Below are 6,631 nucleotides of genomic sequence, written 5' to 3'. Positions count from 1 at the left end.
TTTCAGCAGAACTCAATTCACACAAAACTCAGGGAATCAGTTACTAACCAGACAGTTAATAATACATTACATTGTTATTTATTCTAATTAAGTTCTAACGTACATGCTGGAAATCCTCAAATCACTTACATCCATAATGATATTCTCTAAAATACAGCTGTTAGGTTGTTAAATATGTACATTACAAGATGTCAACTGACCAGAACTTTTCATTTTCTCTGCAAATTCAGCAATGAGACACAATATATCACAACTAAAACGAGGGTCGAGTCCCCTTTAAAGTTCATGTATGCTTTTTTTTTTTTTTTGAATGAATGAATGAAATTTGTTCATTGAACGTGAGTTGAAGGACTTAATTTTGAGCACTCAAAGTGCACCAGACTGATAAATTTAGGTTTAAAATGTCGAAAATGTATTTCCAGACCCACCTTGAGGGACTGAGGTCCAACCACCATACATAAAGAAATCCTTTAGTACTAGTAAAAACTTTAGTACTTCAAAAAATGGAAAGTTATTGACCATAAGTTTAAGTGTGTTCAGTGCTGTCATTTTTAATGAACGTTATATTAGGACTCGGGAAAGTTACTAACTGATATATCAGCTGCAGTATAAACGACCTTTTTACAGACAAAAAATACAGACATAAAGACAAAATGGGATTTAACTTTACATTTTGTGTTTGATTAGCTTTTTGCAAAGCTGAAAATTGCTCTTGTGAAAAGCACTAAATATTTGAATGCCGTGAATCACAGTTAAGCTCATTCAAACACAAAATAGAAAGAGAGCTGTGAAATTGTCTAATGTTCCTGAACCAGTAGGAGGGTATTTTTCATAGTTTTAGTCACTTTTGTTGCATTATACAAGTTTTAAATGTTTGTACAAGTACAATATGTCTCTCTCTCTCTCTCTACAGGCCGTGGAGTGAAGGATCTGTTGTGTTGTGTGGGTCATGGATGTCATGTCACATTCAGTCAAAAAGATCCACCAGCAAAAGCAAAGAAGACACTTGCCAAAGTCAGATAAATGTCAATGTAAGTGTTCAGTCATATATTTATTTATTTTGTTACATTTAATGATACTCAGTTTGTTGAACGCTGTGTAATATATTTCTTTCCTAATAAAAATTTAGTTTTTGGCCTCATTTGTGACCCTGGAGCACAAAAGCAGCCTTAAGTCGCTGGGGTATATTTGTAGTAATAGCCAAAAATACATTGTATGGGTCAAAATTATAGATTTTTCTTTTATGCCAAAAATCATTAGGATATTATGTAAAGATCATGTTCCATGAAGATATTTTGTAAATTTCTTACCGTAAATATATCAAAACTTCATTTTTGATTAGTAATATGCATTAAGAACTTAATTTGGACAACTTTAAAGGGCATTTTCTCAATATTTTGCACTCTCAGATTCTCAAATAGTTGTATCTCAGCCAAATATTGCCCTAACAAACCATACACCAATGGAAAGCTTATTTATTCAGCTTTCAGACGATGTATAAATCTCAATTTCGAAAACTTGGCGCTTATGACTGGTTTTGTGGTCCAGGGTCACATTTGAACACCTGACATGCTATGGCAAGGGGTCATGTACAGGCAGCAGGAACAAATGTACAGTGTATTGTATAGAAAAGTTCTTAAATCCTTCAGCATTGGTATTCAGGTTTCCCTTTTTCAAAATGAGTATACTTTCCACAGAATACTGACTGCACTCTTTTAACTTGACTCACACACTCCCTTACTGTACATTTTCAGATTTGTCTGCATCCCATCCCATGTCTATTTGCAACATTATGCGTATTCTTTGTGTTAAAAAAAATCCAAATGAATTAGCAGGCATTTAATAATAATAAAAACTCAATTATTCAAATAAGACAGAGGGACATTAGTCTAATTCATTGGTCTCAAACTCAATTCCTGGAGAGGGTCACAGCTAGGGGTGTGCAATAATGCAAATTTTGGTATCGATCCGATACGAGTAAATACAGGGCCAGTATCGCCGATACCGATACCCGTCATTTAAAAAACCATACATTTAAATGACCAACAACAATTACAAAAATTAACAATACTAATGTTGATATGACTAATATTATATTCACCTTAAAGCTACGTGGATATTATTTGCCTTTCTAAAAGGACTTTGCAGGCAGAGGAGCCCAGAACATGAATGTTAAGTATTTTCCTTCCATAGAAAACCATTATAATGAAAATTTTAAGTGTCTTAATCCATTAAGAAATAATTTTAAAAAGCTAAACTCAGTACACACCTTACAGTAATACTGTATAAAAAGGACAAATTCGGTATACAGGTATAATATGCACTATGTGAAGTATTTCCTTCCTCCCCTTTTAATTTCTTTTGTAGCTTGGAGTTCCGTTCCATCTCTCGCTGTATCCGCTCGCGCTCGGAGCCGCTGAGTCACGTGATGGCATGACCACCAATCACAGCGTAGCAGGGGAGGAGCAGCAATGTTTGCATACAAGATGTGAAAAGAGCGGCATATACACCTACAGACATGTCTACACTTTGTTGTATGTATTAAGCAATGTTATTAAGTGTTTAGGAGAAAAAATTAATCTAAAGTACCGATCTTATCAGGCTAGTATCGATCCAATACCAATACCAATACCAACGTTGGCATCGATACTATCGATATTAGGATCATTACGCCCACCCCTAGCCACAGCTCTGCACAGTTTAGCTCCAACCCTAATCAAACACACCTGATCCGGCTAATCAAGGTCTTCAGGATCACTAGAAACTTCCAAGCAGGTGTGATTTGGAGCAGGTTGGAGCTAAACTGTGCCTAACTCTCCAGGAATTGAGTTTGAGACCAATGGTAATTCTTGCTCTCTGTGCAGTACACATAACTGCCAACTGCACATATTTTACACAGTATAATGCATGTGTCTCTAAAAGCACATTAGAGACACATGCATTATGAACTGCAATGCTAAACACATTGAGTGTAAATCACAATCACAAAGCCTACAGACCACCATACACAGTTAAAACCTCTGATTAGTTTTCTTAACGCCTTCTTAAATGTTCAATGTTGTCATGGGGTAAAGCAAACGTTTGATAACTTTTTTATTACAAACCGTTTTACACTTAATCACTATCCAAACAAAGATGCAACACCATGTAACCCACATTAAAATATGGTTTCAGTGAGTATAGCTGAATACATGACTATATTGATTCACAAAATAACAATATAAAGATGATAAACATAATACTCATACATAATAAATATAGTTAATAAAGGAATAGAGAAATGTAATGTATTTTTGTTCTTATTTTACTGTTATTTTCGGGATCTACTGGGACAGTGATAAGGATCGATGGGTTGGCGAGCACTGATTTAGACACACCGACATCATCAACTGATGTCATGAGCATGCTCTCGTAAGGCAGTTGAATTCTGGCAGGCGGTTTAAATTCAACACAACACAATTTTCAGCGTACATGTTAGCAAATGAGTGTATTGACACTGGGAGCAGGAGCAGTGAGCAACAGTGATAGTTTCTATTTTTGCTGCGCCGCTTACGCTGGATTAAAGTCACAGTGCATTGTTCTTGATCAAACTTGACCCAATTAACATTAAAAAATAACAAATTTCACAATCACCATATGAAAAAATAAAATGCACAAAAACACATTGCTTCCATGAATTATTGCCCAAACTTCAAAGGTCTGTTAAATTAATAAAACTAGAGGCATTTGTTAGCTTTAATATTACTTCAATCCAATTACACTTTATTGTTGGAATTCTTTCCAAAATGTATCTTGGATCTCACAGCGCGTGTCTCACATCAATAATTACTAAACAAACAATACAATAGATGCACCTTAATACAAAAAACAACAGTGGATACATAAACATATCTATTTCCCAGAGGCCTATATGAACCCCAATTCTGATTTATTAATTTTACATACTGATACACAAAAGATTTACGTAACATAGCCAATTCAATCTAGCATATGCAACTCTAAGCCTTCTGTTAGATGGCAAAAATGATGCCATTCGTTATGTTGAACATATGTACTGCGTCTTGTTTACTTTCAGAGGAAGGCACGCGCATGCATTGTGATATACTTTCCAAAATAGCAGCATGTCGCGGATGGAATGAGGAGAAGACACTAGCACATCCAGTGCAAGAAGGCTTAAACTTTTTAATTTAACTCAACTTTTTTTCTTTTTACAATTTTGTGGTGTTCAGTATTATTTTTGGTTTAAAAAGAATGTGATTGCTCTCCTCACAATCAACTCTTTCTTGTTTTTGTTGTTACATATTCTGTGTGCCTTGAACTTTTGTCACTTCTTGTCTCCCATGGTGTTTGTAGTTCCCCTTGATTAGCCTCCCAAGGGTCCGTTCTTCGTACGTCGCTTATTACATCCGAGATCAAAAGACACATCCGAGATGATATGATGCAGCTACTCATTATCTGGCTAATTAGGTTCTTCGAACGCACCTGTTGTTGATGATTAGTATGGCTGGACTGAGTTATCTGAGATCATTGCGCTACCTTGCATTTGGTGTAATCCAAATGTCAGCTACACTCTTCAACTGGTAAATCTTGAGTAGTGCTGAATTGCATTGACATGAAAGGAAGGCAGTTAAACCTACTTTGAGTAAATGGGAAAAAAAAAAAAAAAAGTTGCTGTTTCTTTTCCTGTGTACCTCATTGTAATGAATTTTTTCCTCTATTTCTGTGCAGTTTTACATAACACACCCACACTTGTACCTGTTCCCATGCAAGTGGTGGCTGAAGCATGTGCAGTAAGTGGACTTTTTGTTTTGTTTTCTCAATAGCGAAATCAATATCAATAGTGGAGACACCGTATCACTTTGTCATACCATTTATTTTCATTGCACAGGACAGTGAAGAGACCCTCTCGGACGAGTGTCCTTTGGAGGAAGTACCTGTAAGTGCATAACTACACATAAAAATGCACTATACAGGTGCTGGTCATAAAATTAGAATATCATGAAAAAGTTGATTTATTTCAGTAATACCATTCAAAAAGTGAAACTTGTATATTAGATTCATTCATTACACACAGACTGATATATTTCAAATGTTTATTTCCTTTAATTTTGATGATTATAACTGACAACAAATGAAAGTCCCAAATTCAGTATCTCAGAAAATTAGAATATCAATTAAGACCAATGCAAAAAAAATGATTTTTAGAAATGTTGGCAAACTGAAAAGTATGAACATGAAAAGTATGAGCATGTACAGCACTCAATATTTAGTTGGGGCTCCTTTGGCCTGGATTACTGCAGCAATGCGGCGTGGCATGGAGTCGATCAGTCTGTGGCACTGCTCAGGTGTTATGAGAGCCCATGTTGCTCTGATAGTGGCCTTCAGCTCTTCTGAATTGTTGGGTCTGGCATAGTCTATCTTCCTCTTCACAATACCTCATAGGTTTTCTATGGGGTTAAGGTCAGGCGAGTTTGCTGGCCAACCAAGAACAGGGATACCATGGTCCTTAAACCAGGTACTGGTAGCTTTGGCAGTGTGTGCAGGTGCCAAGTCCTGTTGGAAAATGAAACCTGCATCTCCATAAAGTTGGTCAGCAGCAGGAAGCATGTAGTGCTCTAAAACTTCCTGGTAGACGTCTGCGTTGACCTTGGACCTCAGAAAACACAATGGACCAACACCAGCAGATGACATGGCACCCCAAACCATCAATGACTGTGGAAACTTTACACTGGACCTCAAGCAACGTGGATTATGTGACTCTCCTCTCTTCCTCCAGACTCTGGGACCTTGATTTCCAAAGGAAATACAAAATTTACTTTCATCAGAGAACATAACTTTGGACCACTCAGCAGCAGTCCAGTCCTTTTTGTCTTTAGCCCAGTCAAGACGCTTCTGATGCTGTCTCTTGTTCAAGAGTGGCTCAAATGTTAAATGTGTGTTAATTCTTAATTTATTCTGTTTAACAGTAATGTGGCTCATCTATGCCTGCCTGACCTGAATTAAGATGCATGATACGTCCTTGACCGGTGTTAATTTACTCGGATAACTCATAGACAGAAACTTAACTTTAACCCACTCCCTCTTTGCTGCATGAGCATTTGTAAGTTGTTGTAGTGTTTTTGTAGATTTTCTCCACTGCAAGGACTGCAAAATAGAACTGCAGAACTACAAACCACCTCATCCATTTCTTTTAGCGTTGAACAGCACGTAAGGAGGCCAAATACATGCATTGCTAGCTTGTAATGGTTTGGAATCCTACAAAGAAAGCAATCAAGAACATTATTATCTTAGTAAATTTATTTTCAAAGAGTAAATTACACTCCAAAACTTACTTACTGTTTTTTGCATAGATCCTTGGCATTCTTCATGATGTGACTTAAACATCTATGAAGAATGGGGAGGTCAAATGTATCTGCAGGATGTTGTCCTGTGATCAGCAGGAAGTATTTCTGCAGTAAATCCTCCAGACCTGTTCTGCAGAATGTAATGGATATGGAGTGCATAAGCACAAGGGAGCCATCACATAATCATTACTGGCGTTTTGCTTGCCCCACTTCCATACATTCTGATAAGGTCTGTTTGGAAAGACTGCAGAAAGTATGTGACAGATGCTGTTGTGTGGTCACATGTA

Source organism: Barbus barbus (genome assembly GCF_936440315.1).
Source record: "Barbus barbus genome assembly, chromosome: 39".
NCBI lineage: Eukaryota > Metazoa > Chordata > Actinopteri > Cypriniformes > Cyprinidae > Barbus > Barbus barbus.
Note: the sequence above shows the minus strand (reverse complement) of the source record.